At 43.9% G+C, this 24,350-nt stretch overlaps 1 protein-coding gene across 21 annotated transcripts in view; it reads left to right on the forward strand.

Moving 5' to 3' along the window:
- The window catches only part of MAGI1 (membrane associated guanylate kinase, WW and PDZ domain containing 1), a 332,520-nt gene that overhangs the window by 351 nt on the left and 307,819 nt on the right, over nt 1-24,350 (forward strand). The window contains exon 1 of one of the 21 annotated variants that reach the window (XM_085590055.1): nt 1-24,350. This exon is cut by the window's right edge and continues 19,837 nt beyond it. The exons of the other annotated variants lie outside the window; for them this stretch is intronic. The gene's annotated coding sequence lies outside the window, so the exon portion shown is untranslated. 21 annotated transcript variants of the gene reach the window in all.

The following is a 24,350-nucleotide window of genomic DNA, read 5'->3' on the forward strand; positions in this document are numbered from 1 at the left end:
ACGAGGGGGGACCCGCGGCGCTGGGTGGCCGGGGGTGGCGAGCATCAGCCCCTCGGGGCGGACGGAGCCGCGGGTGCCGGTGCACCCACGCGTGTGCGCAGCTTCTGCGAGGGCACTGATGCACAGGCACCTCCTCGTCCGGAGCCGGCTGCAGCCGCCCCGCAGTCCCTGCCCTGCGCTAAGCGCAGCGAGCAATTGCGTGAGACTTTCCCAAAGGCGCCGCGGAGCTGCCGGCGCTCCCTGCGGGAACCCCGCGCTTGTCCGGGGGAGCTCGGTGTCCGGCTGACCCTTGGAGAGGCTGAGGGAGCTTCACTGCTGGGGGAATGGGGAGGGATCTCCTCCTCCAGCAGCTGAGCATCCTTTGGAGCTGCTGAGCTTGTTCTGAAAGTGCAGCGTGTGTTTGCCGGCTGCCAGCGTGGGAAGAAAAAGCTTGGACCCTCCTGCATCTTCCCTCTCTGGCTGAAAGGCTACTCGGATTTACCTTTCTTCCCCCTGGTTTACCCTAGGTGAGGGCACATCCGTGCTGCCAGCCCTGCAGCGCACAGGGGAAGGAACAGATAGGTAGCTCTCCTGTTTGGCTGAGGAAGAGGATAGGAAGAGTGCTCCCATGCTGGATTTAAAAGATGCCACTCCACATCCGTGTACACTCCACAGTCGCTCAACAGGTTAGCTAACAGGCCTGGCTAATGGGTTTGTGATTTCCAGGACAGGACTTCAATGTAGTGCCAAAAAGCTGTTGGTGCTGCGGCAGCCACCGAGGCTGGTTGGACCAGGAGGAGCAGGACTGCAGCTGGACAGCCGGAGCTGTGAGAGCTGCAGGAGCTCCCCGAGGTCAGCTCCAAGTGCAGGAAGGAAGGGAAGTTTTCTTCGTGTTGCCCGAGAGATTCCTTAGGGGAAAGTTTGTCATCCAGACGTGTGCATCCTAAAGGTGGGGGTTTCGCTCTGGCTTGTGGTGCGAGGGGTTTTTTTCCCTGTACTTCGTTCAACCCAGCTGGTAGCTGCAGACAGAATTTCTGGCCAGCTGGCAGGACTGTCACCTGAAGTCTTGTCCCTGGGCTCACGGGTGAGCTGAGATGAAGGGCTGCAGGCACTTGTTTCATCCCTGGAACCTCCGGAGCGAGCAGATGACAGCGATGGAGTCGGAGAGGAGCTGAGGCTGAGCACTGCCCTCCACCACCTGCCCGGAGCTGAGCCACCAAAGCACAGCGATTTGTTAGTCCCTTGCAGGACTCAGCAGCAACATTCCAGCAAACGCTGTCAAACTTCCAAAATACCCAGTTTTTCTTAAAAAAATGCCTGTTTTCCCTGCTGCCTTCACTCCACTGGGAAGTGGTGAGGGAAACTCAGCCTGCTGGTTTCCCTGCCCAAGCAGGAGGGGGAGAAAAGCATGAAGAAAAGTATGAGGAAATTAGGCAGAGGTTTTTTTACATACTGATTGTTTTAGCAGAAGTATTAAAGTACAGCTTGTGGTGTTGCAATGTGATCTGTGTTTGTGGAAGGAAGGTGTGTGTAAAACCCTTCCCAACCAAACAATTTGTGATCAAACTTTTTGCTGTTTTGGAAACATGAGTTAGTATAAATAAAACATGTCCTGGGAATAAACTGCACATGGCAGAACTTGGTGGTAAATGTGTCTCTGCTCCAGGATATGGTCAAAAGAACGGGCAGAGAGCTGAGTTTTAGTGTGTTGGTTGGGTTTACCTGGAAAGTGGGAGAAAAGGGTTCAAAAGGGTTGTAAGTCAGGGCAGGCACTTAAACCTTGGACTATTCCCATCTAGAGCTGAGAACCAAGCCCTTAGTTACTGTGGGATTGTAGTTTCTTTTTTTTTTTTTTTCTTTCTCCATATTTTTAAGAAATAGTTTATTAGCCAAGAATGTGGAATATAAATAAATATTTGGTTTTTAAATCTCTAAACATTTTTGTGGTCTGGAAAACCTGTCAATGGTAGCCTGGCATCTGCACGCTGCTCTGTGCAAAGCAGGGATCTCCCTCATGTATCAGAATTATAAGCATAGAAAAGGAGAGTATTTTAATTAAAATTCATTACTTCTGTGTTGATTAAAAATCTGATTATGGCAATGGCAACTGTCAATCAACAGGAAAAGTGTGGCACTAGAGCAGACAGCCAAGGAGTGTGCAGATAAGATTGTAAACAAGTTTTTAACTATGATTTTCCTCCTCCGAGTTTGTAGTTTCTAACTGATTGGTGCTGAAGTGCTGGGGCAATATTAGCCTGGAAATGTATACATTTTATTGCCTGTCTGTTTTGTATGACATTTACAAGGCTGGAAAAACAGGAAATTTACTATAAGTCACTCCTTTGCAAGCATGAGCAGGAAAATAACTGTTCTGACCTTGCTGTTGGTGAAAGAGACTAGGATGGAAATGTAGGTTGAATAGGCTGTGCATGGACTTTATCATTAAACCAGAGTATGTAAAATTACAGGTTCACGTGCAACATTTTCTTCTTGCTTTTGTGAGTGGTAAGTTTAAAAAATAAGTGCAAAAAGGAGGAACCTCTATGAAATCTCTTAATGGAAATACTGGTGTTTAATACTGGACATATGGGATTTCTTGGTCCTTTGCTTACCCTGGGAGGAAGAGTGAAGAAGGTTAAAGAACTTGAATGGAGCTTTCCCTTCCTTTTCCCCTTATGCTCCCTTTTTTGCTTTGACATTTGAGAATAAAGCTGTGCCATTATAGTTGCCTGTTTTGGGGCAGAGAGAGGAAGAATCTTGAATCTTGCTGCCATGTATCTTAGTAACTTTCAGAACTGTCAAATGTGTGAAAAAACTTCAGTTAACATGTAGTGCTTTTATGACTGACTGTTTCCATCTTACATATGTGTCTAAGTTCTGATGAAATTGGTGATTAACTTCTGTGGAGTTAATAAATGCATTTTTATTATTACTTGGTCAGAGAGTATGGAATTAATAGATTGAATTATAGGAGCAGTGGTCACATATTCTAGTGTAAAGCTGGCATTGCCTTAATGTAGTGATTTCCCAGCTGTACTGTGAATTTGTAGCTTCCTTGAATACATTTCACATTTGTCAAAATATCTCACTTTGATAAACTGATAATTGATTGCATTGGATAGATCAGTTGTAAAATCAGGCACACCATTTCTTCTCATGGATCTTGATTAACAGGGTCCAGCACAATAGAAGTTTGTTGTGCCATCCTCCAAAAGGGAAGAATTAAGACTGTACTTGTAAAAAAAGGACCATGTTTTATTTGAGGCAGGGGATCTGGGTTTTCATTCTCCCTCAGTGAGAGATGGGCACATTCAGAGAGATTTCCAGGCTTTTTTAAGGCTCCTTGTTTCGATGACTTGTGCCAAACCACACCAAGCCAGATGCTTGGTATGGGAAACTGTCAGAGTTAATATGCTTGTAAATTAAATTGGTTTTTCAGTTCTCATTTCAATGCTTTGCTTCCCTAAAAAAGTCTCAGAATCCCAAGCTCCTAATGACCTATTGCTTTGATGCCAGGAGGTGCAGAGAGCAGTTTATGCAATTAATAATTTTGATAGGACTTTGCAGCTGGGATGGTCCCACGGTAGGGAGGGATCGAGTGTGCTTGTGGGTTTTTTTTTGCCCTGTACAAGGCAGACAGGAGCAGGCGTGATCCCAAGCAGAAACAGTCACTGTTTACCCAGTGCTATCAGCTGCATTTGTTTCTTTTCAAACATTAACTTGACCCTAAGATAAATTCTGCAATACAGTGCAGTGACTCAATGCTTCAATGTCAGGCTGGCATCTGCTGTACATGAGATGTTAAACTCAGTTACATATATTAGTGTGGACAAAACCAGCTCCTTTCAAAAAGTTTGTGTGAGCTGGTATTTGAGTATATTCCTATTATTTTCCTGAGTGAGCTTGTGAGATAATTTCTGTTTGTTATTTTGGGATTTTTTGGTGAAACAAAAAAAAAAAAAAAGAAAAAGAAGTAAGGAAAATCTTTAAATTGCTGCATGTTTGGTGGTTTGGCACACACAAGGAAGCAGAGAGTCACTTTGTGAGTGGTGATGCTGAGTATCCCACACCACCTGCCCATGCCTGGCTCTGCAGAAGCCCAGCAGTGAGTGTGGAGCAGAGCTTGGTGCTGATGTGCTGGGCCAGCAAAGGGAGAGGCTGTTTAGAGAGTGAGCTCTTGCTGGTCCCAGTTTATCTCTGCAGGGTCTTGCTGCAGCTCCAAAAAGTGTTTTCCTTCAGTCTCTGCAGCTCAGTGCCAGTCACTTGCACAGTGAATTGTCTCAGTCATTTTTCCATCTGACCCAAATTCTTTTCGGACTCAGGTGGGTTTCAAGTGGAGAGAAAGAAATGTTGCCATCCGAAAATCTCAGAGGTGTTCTTGTATTCTAGATTCATAAGGCCTGTTTTCAACTCTGACAATTGGAGTAGTCGTGAATGAAATATAAAATAAAAAAAGGCAGAGTCACTTTTTCTCTCACTTGGAGCATATTTTGCTATAAATCAGTAGTCTTTTTTCTTTAAAGAAGTGCTGCACTTAGTAGTCATGAAATTTGTATATCTTGTATTAAAATACTGCCTTGAGGAAGACCTTATCTTTGCTGTGCCTGAATTTACAGTGTAGAACTTGCCAGCATTCAGAAGTTGATCCTGCTTGAGGCAAAGCAGTCATCCATCCTCTCCAGCCATGGACTAGCACCCCAGAGATGGACAAGAGAGCCCAAGAGTCACATCGAGCCTGTTATAAAAATTTCCAGGAGTTGATGTGATACTTTTCATGGCATGAAAGGGGGTTATGCTTTCCACAATAAAGTTAATCTTTCCACCTATTGAGATGGGACTCCTGGCTCCCTGTTTATGGCCAGTCAGATCACAGAGCAATTAAATCACAATTATGGTCTAATTATGAGCAGTCATTCAACACCGCTGCAAAATTAAGATGTTAACACCATCCTGCATGTTGTTCCATGTTTTTAAGACTGAGTTACAACTCCTGCATGAGTGAATTATTGACCTGCTATCATGAAATTTAGGATTCATCTTCCATGTTAGAAATGTAAGAACTTCTTTTTAACAGGTGTGAAAGCCAAACCAGCAGTAGCTCCTTGCATTCCTGGGTTTGGGATTGTCATTTTCTTCTGGTTCAGCTCAGGCTGTGATCATTCATGCATCTCTTCTGGCTGTTTCTGTATCTCTTGATCTGATGCCTGAGAAGCAGCACTTGCTCCTTTGGCAGTGTAGTGCACAGGGAAACATTTGCCCCAGGGCAGCTGCATTAAGGTATAAAGATATTCAGAGCAGCACTTTTGTGGCTGTGCAGAACTGATGATTTGAGTCCTCGCTCATTAGGTTTCAGCATGGCTCAGTTTGAAGTAATGTGGAAGCTGAGAAGATGCTGCTGCCTCAAGGGCTTTTTTCTCTTGCATTAGCAGGGTCTGGGCTGTGGGCAAGGACAGGATCTTTGGGACCTCTCCGGAGGTTTTAAAAATAATTGGCCAAGTTTTTTATTTGCATTCCTTTACTTAGCTCCAGACACGAACTATGCCTGCTAGTTATTTCAGGTGTTTGGTTTTTTCTTTTTTCACACTTCCTCTGACTTTGACTGAAACTTGTAAATCAAGGCATTTGGTTTTGATCTTTGTGTGCTGTAAGTGACTTAAATTTCTTGCTGAAAAGCTCAGAGTAGTGGTTCTGTAAGAGCAAGTGCCGTGAATTTATAGAAGGACTATGAAGAATTTGAGGCAAAATGTTAGTTGAAGGTGTAGGGATCCTTGCTGTGGGCACTCAATGGTACTTGGAGGGGTGGTACTCAAACTTCTGCATCCTGTCTGAGCTCCTTCCTGCAGCAGCAAAATGCAGATCCTCCTGGTCCATATTTCTCCAGAGTTTTTCTCCAGCTCAGCTGTGGAAAAGAGTTATTTTTGCCTTTTAGAAAACGGGTATGAAGTGACTTTTTGCACCAAGGGCTCAGGGCTGGGTCATCCCCCCTGTGATCCCTGAAGATGCTCTCGGCTCCCCTGCATCTCCTGCAGGATGGAGCAGCAGCAGCTCCTCAGTGCTGAGTGACAGCTCTGCTGAGCCTGCAGCACCAGCTCCTGCAGAAGCATCGTTTTCACTGCTGTCATCGTTTTCCCTGTCTCTCTGGACAAAACTTGGTGTTTTGTTTCTCAGTTTGTGTTCTGGTCCCGTGCAGTTTGCCTCGGTGTTGGTTTGACAGGCAGGGGCTGGGAGCTGGCAGCACAGAGAGACCCACAGCATCAGTGCCTTTGGGGACTAAATTTGGGGCTTCCTGCAGGGATCTGGTGTTGGGAAACACACATAAGCCTAGGCTATCATCCAGACTTTATCTGCTGATCTGAGAGAGAGCTGTGGAAGAGGCTGCCTGCTTCCAGAGCAGTTTGGCAGCTTTTGCATTGCACTTATACGTTGGCAGACTGGGACATTTATTTTTTTTTTCCTCTTAATTTTAATTTTTTGCTTTTCCTTCTGAACCAAATAGGTGGGCCAGCATCTCCTTTGGCCCTGCAGGAGCAGTATGGCTCCTGAGATACATGGGTATATGGGGTACGTGGGATATTTTTGTTGAGATCCACCCTTCAGTTTCCAAATGTCACACACTCCATCCACACTTCCTCTTGTGACGTTTTAAATGGTTTCCAGAACTATTCCTCTGCTGCAAGCAGTGATGATGGCATCATGCTCTCTGTTAGTCCACAACCCTGACCCTGGCATCATTTCTGTTTTGTGTTAATAATATTATTTAAACCTGGAGATTTTTTTTTTAACTGCCTCTAGTAGACCTTGGAGAAGCAAACCAGTTTTTTGTTCAGGTCCTGATGTTTTGGGGTACATTTTTACACACTTGGCTTTTGGCTATAAGACAGTTCTGGTTTTTATGGTTATGAGGGTTTGTATAATAACTTAAAAGAAAAAATAAGGTTTAAAAATATGTCTTGAATTTCATTAACTGTCCCTTATTAGACTAAACATTAATGCTTACTACACTGTGTGAAAATAATGCAAAGTGTCCTGTCTTCATAATGGGACAGGAAATCAAAACAAACAAAGCCTTTGGGATGACTTGCAAAGTGGAACCGATGCCCTCACAATTGCAAGGCATTTGAATAAGGAATCAGTTTTGCATGGTTTGCTAATCCTTCAGTAAAGAGTTCATTGTCTTGGATTACACATCTGTAATTTTGGAGCCCTCAAGTCAGTGTCTCAGTACAATTAGAGTGGGAAGGGACTGACTTCTTTCTTCATATCCTTCATCTCTGGCTTGTTTTTTAAGAGGAAAACCTCAACTCTGGGTTTTTCATTTAGTTATTAACAAAAAGCCTTTGAAAAAGAAGCTGCCTAAAATCCAGCCACTCCCTCAACACAAACAAAGCTGGGCAGATATTGTGTACTTTAAAAAAAAACCCAACTTTGATGTTCAACTTGTCTTATTCCAGTGGTTCAGATCCTGCACCAAGCGGGTGTTAGACCACACTGATGACAGACACAGATGTCTCAGAGGTTTTTGGATGTATGAGAGAGGAGAGTCACTTCCCAAACAGGCTGAACTGGACAGGTGGGCTGCAGAATAACTGCAAAATGACTTCTCTTAAAAATAGCAAGGAACATGCCCATCCTCCTCCTTTCCCAAAGGCTTATCTGGAGCTCCCAATTAGCAATTTTACCAGCAGGGGTACAGGTGGAGGTTCCCGAGGTTTGGAGCAATTCTGGAGCCCTGTGGGAAGCCAGGGATAGCTGGAGCAAAGTGGAGAGAGCAGCAGGAAATGCATAAATGATACCAAAAGCTTTGGGTTGGGGAAGAGTTTCCCTGTTCCCTAGTGGAGTTGTTCATGCTGAGGCTGGCTCTAAAAATAGGCTGAGTGTTTCCTGCAGGACCAGCCAGGAGCGTGGCTCTTTCTAGCTGTGACAGTCCCCAGTCCCACAGCACTCCATCATCTTGTTCTAGCCCTCACAAGAGAGCTGGAGAGGGACTTTTTACAAAGGTGTGCTAAGGGGCAATGACTTCAAGCTGAAAAAGGGCAGAGTTAGTAAGATACAAAGAAGTTCTTTGCTGAATTGGTGAGGGTGGAGAGGTTGCCCACCCTGGCACAGGATGTCCAGAGAAGCTGTGGCTGTCCCTGGGTCCCTGGAAGTGCCCAAGGCCAAGGGTGGATGAGCTCTGGAGCAGCCTGGGACAGTGGAAGGTGTCCCTGCAGTGGCAGGGGGTGTCAGAACTGAATGATCTTTAAGGTCCCTTCCAACTGAAACCATTCTGTGACTCTGTGATGCAGCTTTGCTGTGAATATTCTCTTAGGATGTAGTGCCTAAAATATCTTGTGCTGCCCCAGGACAGCACATGGCTCCCCTGCATGGCACAGGGACAGGGAGGGATGTGTGGCAGAGCCCTGGGGGAGCTGATCCTGGGAGCTGGAGGGTGAGAAATCTGCAGTTTGGCTGAATTTGGGGAAAGTGCTGTCTCCAAGCTGAGTCTCCTCTTTGCAGTGCTGCTGCCTGGGGGAAAGCACCAAAGACAAGACACCTGATGGAGCTTTGGCAGCCACTGGTCCAGCCCAGGCTTTGTTCTCTCCCTGTCCTGTGGGCAAAAGAGGGATTAGTCTGGTGCAAAACAAAGAATCATGCTCTTCTCTTTCCCCTGGTATGCATTTTTCCTTAAGCAATGAAGTGACTAATATAGAATATCTTCTCAATGTGCTCTGGTGATGGTTTAGAGGAGCAGAAACAGCCTGACTGCAGGAGCAAGTCCAGAGGCTCTCTTCACTGCTCAGCAGGGACTCTGAGGATCACAGAATCTGCTGTTTCTGAATAAAATCAGTAAGTTATTTACTTATTGGGAGGGGATGGCTTGCTTTGTTGTTGTTAGGTTGGTACCCCAGCAAACGCTGTGTATTTGTTTGATGTGCAAATACCAAACTTGCTTAGCAGTGGTATATAGTGTTTTGATAACTTGTGTATAGTCTGTGTGCACTGTGGAGTCCTCCCTGTCACCTACAGTCTGCTTTTATTAATCAAACTGTTTCCAAGTGGAGATCTGAGCTGCCAAATGTGTTTATACATTGTACCACAGCTTTCCTTCTATTTTTTTTTTATTTTTATTTTTAATGAAGAGATATGGGCATGCTGAGATTTTTCGCCCAATTTCATGTGGAGCTATTTTTGTCTGGGCTCAGCTACAGTCTATAAATCCCTCATGTTGCAGGCAGCTTTGTTTGCTCCAGGTGGAGTGAGGCAATTAAACCCCCACTGTCTGTCTCTGGCTGTCTGTGGGAGGCGTGGAGCTGCTCTGGGCAAAATCCAGATGGGCACTGAGGATATCAGGGCTGTGCTGGTCCAAGGGTTGGCTGCTCCGTGGGGTATAGGAGAAAATTTTATATCTACACGCAGCCTGCACCCAGTCCAAGAGGAAGAGCTTGTGAAAATACTGTGTGACCCATCAAAACAGCTTGAATTCTTGGGTGAGACTCTGAGAATATGTGAAGGTGTGTATATATGAATATATATATGAGTTTTTCACTTTAGCAACCCTATTGTCAAATGGTGCTTCAGTGAAAAGTTCCAGAATATCCTTATCTTCACTCTTTAATTTTTCCTTTACAATGGAAACTAATCCCATGATTTCAGCAGCTCAGGTTGCTAAACAGGCAGTGCCATGGGTTTCACCACAAGTGCTAAAATTCATTGTTGGCACAGCTATTTGGAAGCTGAAGAGTATGAAACCACCACCATTCTGGCTGAGAACAGTTCCCATGCCCATTATCTCATCACGAGATGCACCAGCAGCCTCTGTTCCTGTAAAAACTTTGAAAATCACTATTGTGGTGTTGCTGTGGTGAAACTGTTTCGATGATACTTGTCCTGTAAATCATCTGCAGGAACATGTTAGCTTTGAGAGATGGCTTGCTCATGAGACCTCAGTGGCTTTCAGGTTCCGTGATGCAGCTGCTGAAAAAGATCCAGGTTCCCTTTTCCTGACAAACACGGGGCAGCTGCTATCTAGACCTTGGTCTGGCCCCTGTGAGTCATTCTGAGCGTGCAGGAGGGAGATGCAGAGTGCAGCTACGAGCTGTGTCTCAGAAAGGTGCCCAGTTTCATCGGGCACAGAGGCCTCTGGCATGTTAAAGGCCAGAAAATGGCATTTAGCTCCCTCATTCCAGGGGCAGGTGGCAGTTGCACTTTAACACGAGGTCATTCCTTTGTGAGGATGGGAAATGTGGTGAATACCTGGATGTGTGATGTCAGCCTGTCAGGAGTGATAACTTTGGGGTCCTCTGGTGCCAGGCAGTGCATGGACCTGAGAGATTTGTCCCTGCCTTGGTGTTTGCAGAAGAATGAGGGTTATGGACAGCTCAGGGGATGAGTGGGGAGAGAAAGCCAAGCACAAAGGCTGTGTGGCTCAGTTGGGATGTTTGTGACAAGGGCACGGACCCACAAATCTTGGCTCCCTCTTGCTGTGCTGCGGGGCTCTGCTGCTTCTCAGATCCTCATTAAAACAGTGAATTGCCTCAGCTGGAACAGCTCCCTTGTTGCATTGCCAGGTTGTCCTGCTCAGGTGGAGCTTTGCCACAACAGTGTTTCCATAAAATGCCCTATAGTTTGTTATCTTTTTTAATTTGTGCTTATGAAACATGTCAAAAGCTGAAATTTTTATCTGCAAAAGAGATGGACCAGGGACTAGCCAAGGCAACCTTTCCATTTCTTTTTGTTTTCTGCTGCCAATTTTCCAGTTGTGTTCGTTGATGCTAGAAATACCCACGTATCAGTTTTTCCAGGAGCTAAATACAAAGAGGTTTTTTTTTACATAGTTCTGAGCTGGGATAGGATACCTTGGTCATATTGCAGACTGGCAAATTTGGATGTGCTGAAATTGTTGCACATGAGAAAAGCCCCAGTAAAAATGAGAGTACTTAAATTTAAGCATGTGCTAACGTAACACATTGCAGAGGGCTTTTTGTATCTTGTCTGTAAAAGATGCTATAATCAGCACTGAGGCTTGCCTAAACCAGTGTGGAAATTGATGTTTGCCTAAAAACCCGGGCAAGTTGTCACAATCCCAACATTAAAAGGCTGCAGAGGATTAACCAAAACCTATTTCCAATTGATTTAGTGCAGCTGATGTGCAGCTCAGCTGTGTCCTGCTGGGGACTGGGGTGCTTTGAGCTGCTCTGAGTGCCGGGACCAAGTGGGTGAGTTGGCACTGCATCCTGCAGTGGTGGCTCTGCTGCTGTCCCCCTGAGGATGCTGAGCAAGCAAGGGAGCCCTGGCTCCCAAGTGGCTCTTCAGTGAGCTTTTATTTGCTGTATTCTTCTCCCACTCGGCTGCCCGGATGGGATCTTGCCCCTGGCAGGGAGTACAAGCATTTTTCCACGGTGCAGTTGAGTTGGCAGGGAAGGTTCCATCAGCTGCCTGGCTCAGGATGTGCTGGATACAATAATTCCTTGGTGGATTTCTGACAAAAGAGTGTTTCTGCTGCCTGCAGCACCTCCTGCCCTCCAGGCCCTGGGTGTGTGCTCAACAGGAAGGTTCAAAACTTTCCTTCAGAAAGCTAGGGACTTTTTTACAAGTCTTACTGACTTAATTAAAGCTGGTCTTCCCCTTTTCCAGTATTAGTTGCAGATGGAGGTAGATTTTACAAATAATAGGTGACTTTTGATGCTGTTCTGTGCCAGCTACTCCATTTTTGTAAACCTCAAGTATGTTCCAGCAACCTGTGGGCTTTGTCAAGCAGAGCCTGCTCCTCCCTGAGCTCTGGCTGAGGAAAGGCTTTTCATTAGCAGCAATAACTGATAAACAAAACTTCATCAAGGCCTCCAAAGGACAGAGCTTTCAAGTACTGGGACACAGCAGCAGCACTGCTGAATGCTGATAGCTGTCTGAACTGGTGGCAGAGGCAGCAGTGAATATTTATTGCTTATTTCTCTTCAGAATCCCTGATGTAGAAGAGACTTCAGCATTATGGTCCATTGTAGTGGATCATGTTCAAATGTTTTTTGCCATAAAAACATTGTTTGAGCTCAGGTGTAGCTAAAAGGTACTGTCAGCCTCAGTTCTCCCTCAGTTTGTATTGCATATTGATGCCTTGTTATACCTAGGTATGCTTTAAGGTATAACATTTACAGGAAACATGGCTGAAACTTCCCCCTCTTAGACGTAAAGATGCAATATTTGCATTTCTAAGCACTGGCTCATATAGCAGCTGCCTTGGAATCAAGTTTAAAAAAAAATGACAGAATGGTAAATGCATTGTTTTCTCCTTCTCTCAACTCTGCATTTCCTCTGCACTGGTCAAATCAAACAGCAGTGACATTTCAAAGTCTTCCTGAATGGCAAAATTAGAAATACTCCTTTTCTAAGGGGTCTGTGAGAAGTAGTTTAAACACTGCATGCAGGCATTCCGGTAGGAAGTTGTTTAACTTGTCGAAATCTCTCATTTACTGCAGAACCTCTATTGAAAATGACAAATTGCTTAAAGCGGTTTCCATGTTAGACTTTAAAAAATTCAGTTTCTTTCCACTCAGAACACGTGGAAAGCATTTGTGCACTTGCCTGACTGTTCCTCTGTCCTAAGGCTCACACTCGATGGCTTTGGACTTCATGTAATTTTCACATGCAGCTTCTTGGGTTTGTTTTCCTCAGCTTTCTATGGAATGGGATTTTCTCCTGCCTCAGCTTAGCTGTGAAAACTCTGTCTGGTTTAGACTCTGGGGACCATGAAGTGAGCAGAGGAGAGACACTCCAAAGTCTGTGCATTTCAGAAGTGATGTACAGAGCATTATAAAATCCATAATTTAAGCAGGAGAGTCTATATCCACAGCCAAGTTGTTGCAATGTCCTTTAAAAGCGTTGAGCAGTGTTAATGCTTCACAAAATGACAAAGCATTTTTGCTTAAACGTTTTCAAATACTTCTCTGTAGCTGTCACTGTAGCAAAGCACATATGTGGCAGGTACCAGATACTGAGCCAGGCAGTTGGCTGCAGCTGCTGTAAAAATAAAAAGTGCTCAGTTGAAAAGGTTTTTTTCTCTCTCTCTTGGTTTCTTTTTTTTTTTTTTTTTTTCAAGAAGTATTTCAAGTTGTCATTGTGCTCAGGTGGCCCTGCAGAGAGCAGCACTCTGTGGTGTAGTGTGGTGAGGATGCATTGCCAGGCCTTGCATTGTGAAAGGAGAGAGGGTGCAGAAGAGAAGTGGGACCCCTTAGCAGTGCTCAATAAATGGCAGGCTCCAGAAATAAAGTGGAAATGATATTTCTGGAACCTTGACAGGCTGAGATGGGGCTTTCTGTGCTCTTCCTTCTGCCTGGAGTGAGTTGCAGCGGTGTGTAAATGTTCAGAGCTGTTTTTTGGTGGCTCTGATGTGTGGATGGAGGTTGGTCCTTCCCCAGGGCCACAAGCAGAAGGTCGTGTGTGTGTCCCTGGTGTCCCCTGGGCTGAAGGGCAGGCTCAGGCTGCACCCAGGTCTGTGCAGCCGAGGGCACAAGCTGTTCCCTGGCTGGGAAGGTGCTTTGCCCCAAATGGCATCGGATGAAAAGAAGTCAGCATTGCCCCATTGCTGTGCTTGAGACAGCCCCGTTGCTCAAGAGGGATGATTACTGAGTTAGACAGCAGTCAGGAGGGGATCTGAGGACAATCCAGATGCTTTTTCTATAACTCCCAGGCATGTCATACTCTGGCATTTCTATTTTTACCCACTTTTCCTCCAAAACTTTTATCTGTTATGATTCTTTCCGTTTTGGCGGGTTTGGGCTGATGTAATATTGTAACTTTCTTTTTGTAGATTTTACCATTTAATATTTTGCTACAGTGTTGTTTTTTTCTCGTAGTGGAAGTTAAAAAAGTAACAGTTACAAAGTTTATGGGTTCTGTTTCTGTTGCTCTTTGTGTGAGTGGTTTTGGATATTACGCTGTCTCCTGATGCTGTTTAGTTTGGTGTAGGATGTGTCACAGCAGGCTCAGGTGAGCTGTCCTCTCCGTTGCTTTCCTGATGCAAACACTGGCTGATATAATCTGTTTTAGAAGATAGCTTTAGAAACAGGTGCCTGCTGGGAAGAATAACACGTTCCTGGTCCTGCTCTCTTGTAGGCAGAGGGCAGTTTATGCCTGCAAGCTGGAGGCTTTATGTACCTTGTTTATAGTGTTTGTTGCCTTTTGTGGAGTATCAGATGCTGCCTTCGGCTCTTCTTGTTATGTGAAGAAATGTCTGATCCATTTCTGAGCCCTGCAGAGCTCCCTGATACCAGGCATAAAATATTTTTTTAATGGGCATTAAGCCTGCCTTGCTGCTCGTGGTGACTGGCTAATAAAGCCATTGCAGCCCAAATACCCTGCAGATACAGATATCTGTTTCAGAACCAGCTTCTTTAGTTATGTAACAGCATGAGAGCTTTAATCCCTTTCCTCTTGCAACCAATCTAGATCCCTTTCTGCTTGTCCAGCAGCCAGCATCATCACCAGCAGGACTGGGCTGCTGCTGTGCTTCCACAGTTTCAATTATCAACCCGTGGTTGATAATTAACCCACTTCTTTAATAATGGTGCCATGTTTGCTCTGACCTTTTTTCTTTCCCGCTCTCCAATTGCAATCCAGATTAAACTCAGCCTCTTTCCAGCAAAACACTGGAGTTAATATTCCACCAGAGGTGTGCTGATAAACCCTTTTGTTACCTGGAAAAAAAGTTAGCACAGTGTGCATGATTTAATATCTCAGGTCAAAAGAATGCACCAGAATATTGATGTAAGTGCCTTTAAAATGCAAGGTGAGCTCACAGGTTCAGTTTCCTGATCAGCAGTGTTTGTCATAATTGACATACCAGCAAGTTTTTCTCTTTGAGGGGGGTGTTTGATTTTTAGAGAATACAGAGCCACATTCTGTGTGAACTTGCACAAGCTGGGAGTGGGAGCAGGCTCAGCCTCAGTGTCTGGCTTTGGGTTGGTGGCTTTCAGAGGGTGCCTGGCTGGGGACGTGGTCCTGGGCAGCTGTGGAGGGTGGCAAGGTCAGGTCTAAAGGAGCACACAAGGGCAGTGTGCATCTGCAGCCCACTTGTGGAGCAGGGCTGAGTGAGCAGGACTCATCCCTCTGCCAGCAGGCAAATGCTTCCAGGGCTTGGTGCATTCCTAGGTGTGGGCATGGCAAATCACACAGCATTAAAATTAATGAACCCTCATCCAATTTTAACTAGAATGAAAACTGTTGCAAAACTTATGTACTGGATAACACCAAAGCCTGTTTTACTGGGAAGAGATGGGTGTTTGTGAAGGCACTGGGGCTTAGCTCCTGCATTGCTCCCCTTTCAAAGATGAGATGTTTTATCTTCCTTTCCCAGAACCTTCTTTTAGCCTTAGAAAAGTAATGCTTATCATCACTGTTGTTGGGAGCCTGTGCAGCAGTTTGAATTACTGCCTTTCCCTTTCTAGTACCATGTAAGCCAGCATAAATCTGTACATTACACCAATTTACATTTGGTGGGATTTGTTCTGACACGTCCAAAGCTTCTGACTCTTGATTCATTGCATGAGCAACTCCTTTAATATGGAGCCCTGGGGACAAGACCCAATTTAAAATAAAGTTGTGCAGGTAAAAGCAGAAAGGCATGGACTGTACGCCTGTGGTCTGCAGCTGAACTAGCTGAGGAGTTTAAATCCTGCTCTGCATTTCATCTCGAGTGCTGCACTCCAAAAGGCAGTGCCAGCTTCTGGGCTCAGCCTTGCCTTGGCCAAGAGAGAAGCTGCTGGGTGTGAGCACCCAGGATCTCACAGCAGGAAGAGGCTGAGAACAGCAATTCCTCAGCTGCTTGCAGAATGAATCCATGTTGCTCTTCTCATATGTATTCATTTTATTTAGGTTAGCCTTGCTTGTTGAATTAAAATATGTATGCAGAAATCGCTTCAAGTTCTTGTTAATGTGGGTTTTAGGTTGTTTTATTATTTTTTATATATTTTTTTACCCTGCCTAATGTGCATTTCTCTGTTTGACAAAAAGGTAGTTTTAAGTAAAGTGTAAACTATAAAACTTCCATTAACTCCATCAAGGGGATAGGATAGCAATGACCCCCAGCTACCTCTGTGAAACACCTTGGCTTGAAAGTTTACTACTCTGGCTTTATAAGATTGAAAGCTTTTTGCCCCAGATGAAAGGAAGGCTTTGCTGTAAAACCCTGTTCCTTACTAATCTGGCTGTTCTGAAGTTAGATGCAAACTAACTTGCTCTGTGCTTTGTAAATCTCCAAGGGAGAAGTTGGACATGTGTGAATAGCTGAGTGTTGTATTAAATAAATGAAGCAAGGAAATGTGCCATCATCACTTGATAGCGACTTCTGTCACTTGGGACTGATTTTTTCAAAGCATCTAATTTCTAATTCTAATAGTGAGATTTTTAAATATGTACCAAGCTTCTTAAAATCAGTATCTCTAAAGGGCCAGATTTTAAGTGTTACCTAAAGTATACAGGTTTCTTATGGAGAATGCTATATATATGCACATAGTAGAAATTCATCCCTATAGTCTACAACTAGAAACTTTTTGGGGAAAAAACTTTGTCTACTGCCAGTTATGGGCTAACACTTTATTTTTCTTAGATACTTTTGTAATTCTTTTTATGGGTACTGAATTACTTCTGTGACACACCACGTTGCAGACAAGGGCAAAAGTTTAGCAATCTGCCGTGCAGAAGGGCTGATTTCATTGCCAGCTGCTGATTCTGGCTGTGCAGCTCTTGTACCAGCCAATTAAACCACACTCATTACAGCCTTTGTGGTTTGGAAGTGAAGTGCTCCTGCCTTTAACTCGTAGTTTTACAGGATGTTGGTTTAGGCTGGAGGTTTGCAAAGCTTGAAATCTTATATTTTCCTCTGCTGTGTGCTCCAGGGGTAGGGGAGGTGAAGAAGGAGAGCTCCACAGAGAGTGAAGTGGGAAGGTGAGCCGTGTTTTAGGCTATGAACCTGCAGGCACCTCTTAAAATTTTCATGAAGTACCATGGTATCTGATGTGCCAGGCTGCTGCTGACAGGAATGGTCTTGGCTGCAGTGTTGGTCCTGCAAAAAAAGTGTCCAGTGCTGTGGGAAGTGCTGAGCATCCCTTCCTAACCATGTTCCTTCAGCTCCCCAGCCACAGATTTTTGCCTGCCACCCTCGTGGGGAAATCCTGCCATGCTTGCAGGGCAGGAAAGCTGCTGAGCAGAGATGGGAGGAGGCAGGGATGGAAGAAGAATGTGACCCTCTGAGCTGTGACTGGTGACTGTGCTATTTTAAAGTCAAACCTAATTTTTAGCTCTCCATAAACAAATCTCCGTGCCAGCCTCTTGTGTAGCTCTGAAATCACTGTGTCCTCCGTGGGTGCCACAGGGAGGAGAGCTGACCTGACCTTCCCCAAATGCATCATGGCATTCAAGAGGGATTTGAATTTGAAGAGGGATGAACCCCTCAGCTCTTCTGAATGTTGCATGACAGCTTCTTTATCTGGGGGTAAACAGACCTAAGGGATGGAGTAGGATGCAGGTTACTGTGGGAGCTGGTGTCCTTCACCCATACATCTGTCTTTGCCCCCAAAGACAATGAAATACTTCCATATTTGACCTAGAAATGCAGTATTTTCCTTCCAGCATGGGCAGGGAAGCAGCAGGGATCCTGTCCCTCAGGAGGGTCAGTGGTGTTTAGTTTCCTTAGGACATTACTGCCCTGTTGATTTTAACTTGGAGACTTCAGTGAAAACCACACACACTGCTGTGAAAATTCATACTTAGTAACAAGTAAACAAGTGATCCAGCAGTCTGACTGAGTCAGGAAATTCCCTCCAGACCTTGTGGGGAGGAGGAGCTTTGCATTTTTCTTGTCCCTCGTTTATTTTTAGTCTTGCCTCTAACATTGCTGATAGTGCCCTGCAGATTAAAGCCCCAGCATGGGGTGGAGTTGAAAGAACCAATGCTGCAGAACAGTCAAAACCTCCAGGATTTTCCAGCAGTGTCATGCTACAGGCAATTAATTTAGCCCATTATTTGCCTGCCTGGGCACAGCTCAGTGCCACAGTTCTGTGAAAGTCTTTGATATCTTTGTGCACCTCTTGTCAGAAGCCATGCCTTCAGTGACTCTGTCCCTGTGACTTGAGAGTGCCACGTTTGTGATGCTAATATTTTGGGTGTAATAGTTGTCTTTTTAGGCCTCTTTCTCCCTCAAATATATTTGGCTCTTGCTCTGAGGGTGTGTTGTGTTTTAGAGTGGAAAGACAAGGGTTTAAGTCCTATACAGCTCCCATCACCCATAACCTTGGTGTGAAGCTGTCAGCAATCCCCAGAGGGTTTGGGGGTTTTGGAGGAGCCAGTCTTAGCAGCAGCATCATCTGCAAAACCAGATGATTTACCCAAGAGCTCTTGTCATTTCAAGGAGGCCCCTTTTTTTTCTGCCATGGCTGACTGTGTTAGTCTGAGTCAACAAAAAGGTATTTAAGTCAAGTAATGGTTGTTGGGTTTTCTGAGTCTTCGTTTGCAGACCTGTTAGCCAAAGCCCCCAGACATGGCAGAGGATTATTCAGGACTGCCTAGATTTTGAAAACTCTTGGAAATAGCAGTTTCTGTGAGGAGCTGGTGTGCAGTCTTGATTGCATTGCATCCATTTCATAGGAAACAGTTTTACCCAAAGTATGAATCTAAGGTCATTTATCTTCTCCAGCAGTGGAATCCGTACCTGGTCTGTGATGAGAGAGCTGACGGAACAGACACAAATTTCACTGTGCAGGTGGGGAAGTGTCACTGTTATTTTGGCAGGACAAGGTTTGGGGAGCACACAGAGCAACACTGGCAGTGCAGGACCCAGGAACAGCATCCAAAGCTGGGCTTTGGGCTTTGGGCTTTGGGCTTGGAGAGCTCTCATCACCAGGCAGCCTGGCTGGCTGCTGCCCTGGCCAGAGCCCTGCCCTCTGGGAGGGCTGGGAATGGGAACACAGCTGCTTAGCCCTTTGCAGCACCTTGTGGATGTACCTTAAGGAATAGCCTCAAACAGCACTGAGGAGCCTGGCTGTGCTCAGCTGCAGTTCTGCTGCTGCTTGGGTTTGGCCAAAATGTCACAAATCTGCTGCACTGGGGAGAAGGAGGCTGGTCTGTCACAGGGAACCTGAAGAACGTGTTTGAAGACAAGACCTGCTGCTTTGCTGTTTGGGGTTTTTGTTGTTGACTTTTGCCAAGCATCTGTAGGCTCTGATCAGCCTCTTTATACCTGAGCAGCTTTAACAAAACCTTTTTGTTTTCAGTTGAACTGGCTGTTGGGTTTGCTTTATTTTTAAACAAAGCAAGATCTCTGGGGGCAGGTGCCAGTGGAAGTCTCTCTGTGATAACATAGAAAGGTTCTCAGTTAAAATGCAGCTGAAAAAGAATTTAAAAATACAAGAGTGTGTGCAGGGGTGTTTACAGAAACTGAAGAGATCTGTTTCTTTACTTAGGAATCTTGGATTAAAGTCTGCTGTTACATGAAAATCCAAATGACAAGTTTTATTCAGTCTCCATTATTCATGCAGTGAACACCTCTTAGGGCTCCCCATAAATATGTCCTTTTCTAGACTTACAATGAGTAGACAAACACTATGTGTTTATACCAAATGCTGGAGGATTTACAAGTAACTACTATGTGGGTTGAAGTAACAATATACACAATGTATTGTATATTTTTGTATTTGGCCTATGTTCAATATAAGATTAAATGCACGGGCTTTAAAAAAAATAAACAAATCTTTCCAATGCTGAAAGCAAAAAGCACGATCTGTAATGAGGCTTTACAGTATATAGAATTTTTAAGGGCAATTTTAAATTTCCTTAATATATTTTCCATGTACAAGCATGTATTTTTCGCTTCAAGTGAGATTCTGTTGGTTGCACTTAGCAGCAGACAGCTGGGGATTCTAGTGCCTTAACCACACAGCAGCTGCTAATTAAAAATATATAATTCTACCCTGATTAGTTTATAACGATTATAATCCCCTTAAATTTGATTATTACCACAGCGTGGTAACCTCAGCCACCCCCTGTTTCACATTGTGGGGCTGTGAGTAACAAAACTACTCATTAAGAGCTGATATCTGGCTCCTGAATGATTTCTTCCCACAGAGCAGCACAGGGGAATAAAGGCACCCCGTTCCTGTGTGGCTTTGGACATGCCTGTTTGGAGTTTGGATTTTTTTGTTCATGTGCAACAGGCAAGCAGTGCACTTAATTCTTGTCAGGAGTGAATTTTCTTCAATGCTACTCTGGCTCTGGTAAATTTATTCAGTTCATTCTTGTTTTCTGATCTGAATTTTCTCTTTCCTTCTTTCCTTCTTTCCATCTTTCCATCTTTCCATCTTTCCTTCTTTTCATCTTTCCATCTTTCCATCTTTCCATCTTTCCATCTTTCCTTCTTTCCTTCTTTCCTTCTTTCCTTCTTTCCTTCTTTGTTTAAACCACCTGGTCAGCTTTGCAAAGCAAAAAAAGCTTTACAAAACATAAAAGTCATGTTTTCAGCCCGAGGATTGCTTTGCTTTCATCTTGTGCCCATCTGCTTATCCTTCACCAGTTTATTCTGAAAATATTTTGTAACTCTTGATAGCAGGGAATGGCCTCCTTCTTTCCTCTGCAGCACCTGGGTGACACTGTAGGGCAGAGCAGTAATAAATAACTGCTGCTGCAGAGCAGTTTGGAAACCCTGAGTTCTGGGCAGTTTTTTCCTCTCTTGCTGCAGTCCCGAGACATGAAAAGAGGCTGTGTCAGAAGCCTGTCAGAGAGATGCCCTAATCTGAAAGTGTCAGAGTCACTTAGAGTTCACCTCTGACTCCAGTGTCTGGTATTAATGGAAGAGCTGAAAGGCCAGTTTTAATATATACAGGAGATAACAGAACCTGTCATTTAAAAAAAGAAATAACATCTCCCAGAGCACACAGAAGGGGCTGCATCAGTGTGTTCTTTAGGAAAGTGCTTGGACAGGGGAGGGCTGGTGCTTGTCCCAAAGGTTTGGACAGCAGTGCTGTGCTGGCCACTGTGAGCTGAGTTTCTCCCAAGATCTCTGTGTTGGTGGGACAGCCAGATGGGTCTTATTTTTAAAGCAAATTAATTATGAATTATTCTGTATCTTGAGTAACAGAGCCTGGACATCTTCCTGTGTAGCTGTTGTACTTCAGAGATCAGGGCAAGCCTAAGTGCTTCATACAAGAGATAAAGGAAAGAGTTTTATTTTTTTTCCTTAGCATCATTCTGATTATTCCTCTTAGCTTTTTTAATTGTTTGTTTGGTTGGATGTGGTGTTTTGGATTTCTATGAATTTATTTATTGAGATTGACTCAAGCATTTTAATGCATTTTTTAAAAAGTATATAATTTACATAAGATTTTGATGCCTACATGTTCCCTTCCAGTTTCATTCCACCACATATGGACATTTGCATACAGATAAAAGGAAATGTCTTCTGTGTGTGTGGATAATTGATAGCTATTCCTTAGGTAAAGTCAGCTAATATAATGCTTGTTAATTTTAAAGCTCTCCTGTGGTTGGCAAGGAGCGGAAGGAATCGATCAGGCCCTGAGAGATGCAGTTTCTTGCAGCTCTGAAGGATGATCTGTCTGAGAGTCACGAGTCCACAGTCAACTTGTTCTTGGGTACAGGAGAAAATTTCAGCAATTTCTAACTTTGCTTTCCACTCTGCCTGAGATGTGAGGTGTCTGTGCAAATCCAGAGCAACAGAGATTTATGGTTCTCCTGGTGAAGAGGCGACTGGCACTGCCGTGACATCTTGTATCTCAGAAGTTAATCACAGCTTTTCTCTGTGTTGCTGGGTTACGTTGCTTTGAGAAAAAACAGAAACTGCTATGAACAGTATGAATAGCTGAAACCACAAGTCCCACTGAGATTACAGCCAGCTCCTCCTAAAGGAAACGGGTTCAACCACCAACATAGTTTTTCATTAGATGATTTTTTTTCTGAGTGAACAAAATACCCCTATTGTGGCATAATTGTTTAGTTTGTGGAGATGTAGGCAGAGTTGCAACTACATGACTGGTTGAAATAATAATTCAACTAGATGAGGGGGGAGGGCAGAGAGACATTTGGCTTTTTATTACATTTTGTAGCATGTTGCAGACTAATGCAGAAGGTTTTAATTTTCTTGGGTTTTGTGCCTTTTGGCTCTGCAAAGGGGGGAAGGAGGAAAGTCTGTCTTGCATTTCAGGACAAATCTAAATCTGATGGACAAAAGTTTTGGCTATCTGATTGAAACCTTTTGTTGCTGAGACTGACTGACTCTATGAGGCTGCCGTGGCTGAGGTGATTTCTGTCTTGGATTCAATGTTTTGAACTGGTAAAATGTATTTATTTGTGGTTAATGGAAAAGTTAATACTTTCATTGTACCAATACAATAATGGCTAAAAATCAAGCTGAATTGTAAGTGGGGACAATGAAGTATAGAAAAACAATACAAGCAGAGTTTGGACCCACAGATGTAATTTAATATAAGCAATTTTTGATTTCTTGTACCTTGACCTTTCATACCAGAAACACCCAGAGCTGTACCTAGTTCTCAAAGATATGCAAAATGATGGTGATTTTAATAAATTTAATTAAACAGAAGATGGTGAAGTTTACCATATTAATGCTTGTCATCTGAAATTTCTTCCATGTCTTAGCTGAAGGCCTAGAAATTGCTATGGTCCATTCTTTTCCACGCCTTGTACTGAGAAAGTACATCACTCACCAACAAAGGTGTTGCTGTTTCATCCAGATCAGCACATCAAAAGGCAACATTTACTTCAGGGTTTAGGAGGTGCAGACAGTTAGGAATTTAAAAATGTGATCAGAGAATGGGGAATCTTGGATCTGTGGTTGTTAGTGTGAAGAAAAGACAACAGTTTCCAAAAAGCGTTTGAATGTCTACCCACTGGAAGCTTGATGATTTAAACAGCATCACATTGGGAAATCTCCATCAGTTTTAATTTTACAAATCTCTGTTGTGTTCATGTACTGTCTAGGCTAAATGTAGCAACCATCCTTTAGGAAATTTTTGAATAGAGGGTTGGCCAGCTTCTGTTTCTTTGTAGACTTTTCTCATGGGAATTGTCTGGCTGGTTACACCATGACCACCAAACATCAGACAATGCAAGGAACTTTTTCCCCTTGCCCTACTTTATTTCCATCTCTCTTCCCAAAGGCAGTCCCTTGGAGTGGTAGCTGTGGTTTGCTTGTTTTTTTTTTCCTCTAGGAATTTTGTGAGGAAACTCTTGGACTTCACTCTTAAAGGCCTTTCTAGCATCTGATCTTTGCTAGAAAGTTTTCCAGAGAAAGTTGTGCTGTGTATGTGTTTGTTCATAATTCCCTTGGGAATTAATAACAAATGAGGGAGTAAAATTATTTTGTTGGTCTTGTTCAAAAGCTGCTGAGCACCTCATGAGTGTTGCCATGGCCATTGCTGGGTGGCTGTTAAAATGACTGAAAACTGTTGGGCTTGAAAACTGCTCTGGGAGCCTGCCCATGTTTAGAGCCTCTTTTTAGGCAGGCTCTCATCAGAGCTTTGGAAAGCATGCAGTAGGCACTCTGGAAAGTAAAGAATGTCTTTGCATAACTCTGGATTTAAATGCTCCCATTTATTTGGTCTTTAATGTTTTATTAACCATCTAAACCAGTTCAGATTGCAGCTAGAGATTCAGCAGCAAAACCAGATAAACCAGTATGTTTTGCTCCCCTGAACATTTGTTGATAGGAAGATACTCCAAGCACTCCTGTGTGCTCTTGCAGAGAGCTGGGCTGGAGAGGAGCAAGCACTGAGCCCTGACAAGCCAGTGCAGAAGGTGAAACTCCAAAAGAGGTGGAAAACATCCAGAGAAGACATGTACTTCAAAAGGAGTTTTTCTAATGAAAATAATTCATCATGAGGAAATGAGTATGTTTGAGGCTCATTCAGTGAATGGCAGTACAGCTTGAGAAACTGATAAAAGTAAACTGTCTGAATTGCAGAGGAAATTAATACTGACAGTTGATTAAAAATATGACAGAACTTTGAATTTTAAACTTCATAAAAAGGACAAATGAAACGTTTCCATAAGCAAAGACAAACCTGTGAAAGAAATCAGAATGGAAAACAGATAGCAAGTTACTAATTTAAAAACAAGCAAACCCCTCAAACCTATTAAAAGCAATGAAGAAAAGGGAAATTGCTTTTAGACCATCTGAGATGGCTTGTGACTGTTGGTGCAGTGGCCTGTGGTCATGTGAGGTTTTGGAAATTAAGTCTGCTGTGCTTCTGGTCACTGCTGTCATCTGGAGCATGGGGATGTGCATGACCCCAGGTGATTTGAGAGCAGCTGTCATCCCTAAGCCTCTGTCTCCTGCACTGCATGATTTCCTAGAGGGGGGTTGGGGTGAAAATTCA

Source organism: Lonchura striata, chromosome 12 (genome assembly GCF_050655825.1).
Source record: "Lonchura striata isolate lonStrDom1 chromosome 12, ASM5065582v1, whole genome shotgun sequence".
NCBI classification, from domain to species: Eukaryota; Metazoa; Chordata; class Aves; order Passeriformes; family Estrildidae; genus Lonchura; species Lonchura striata.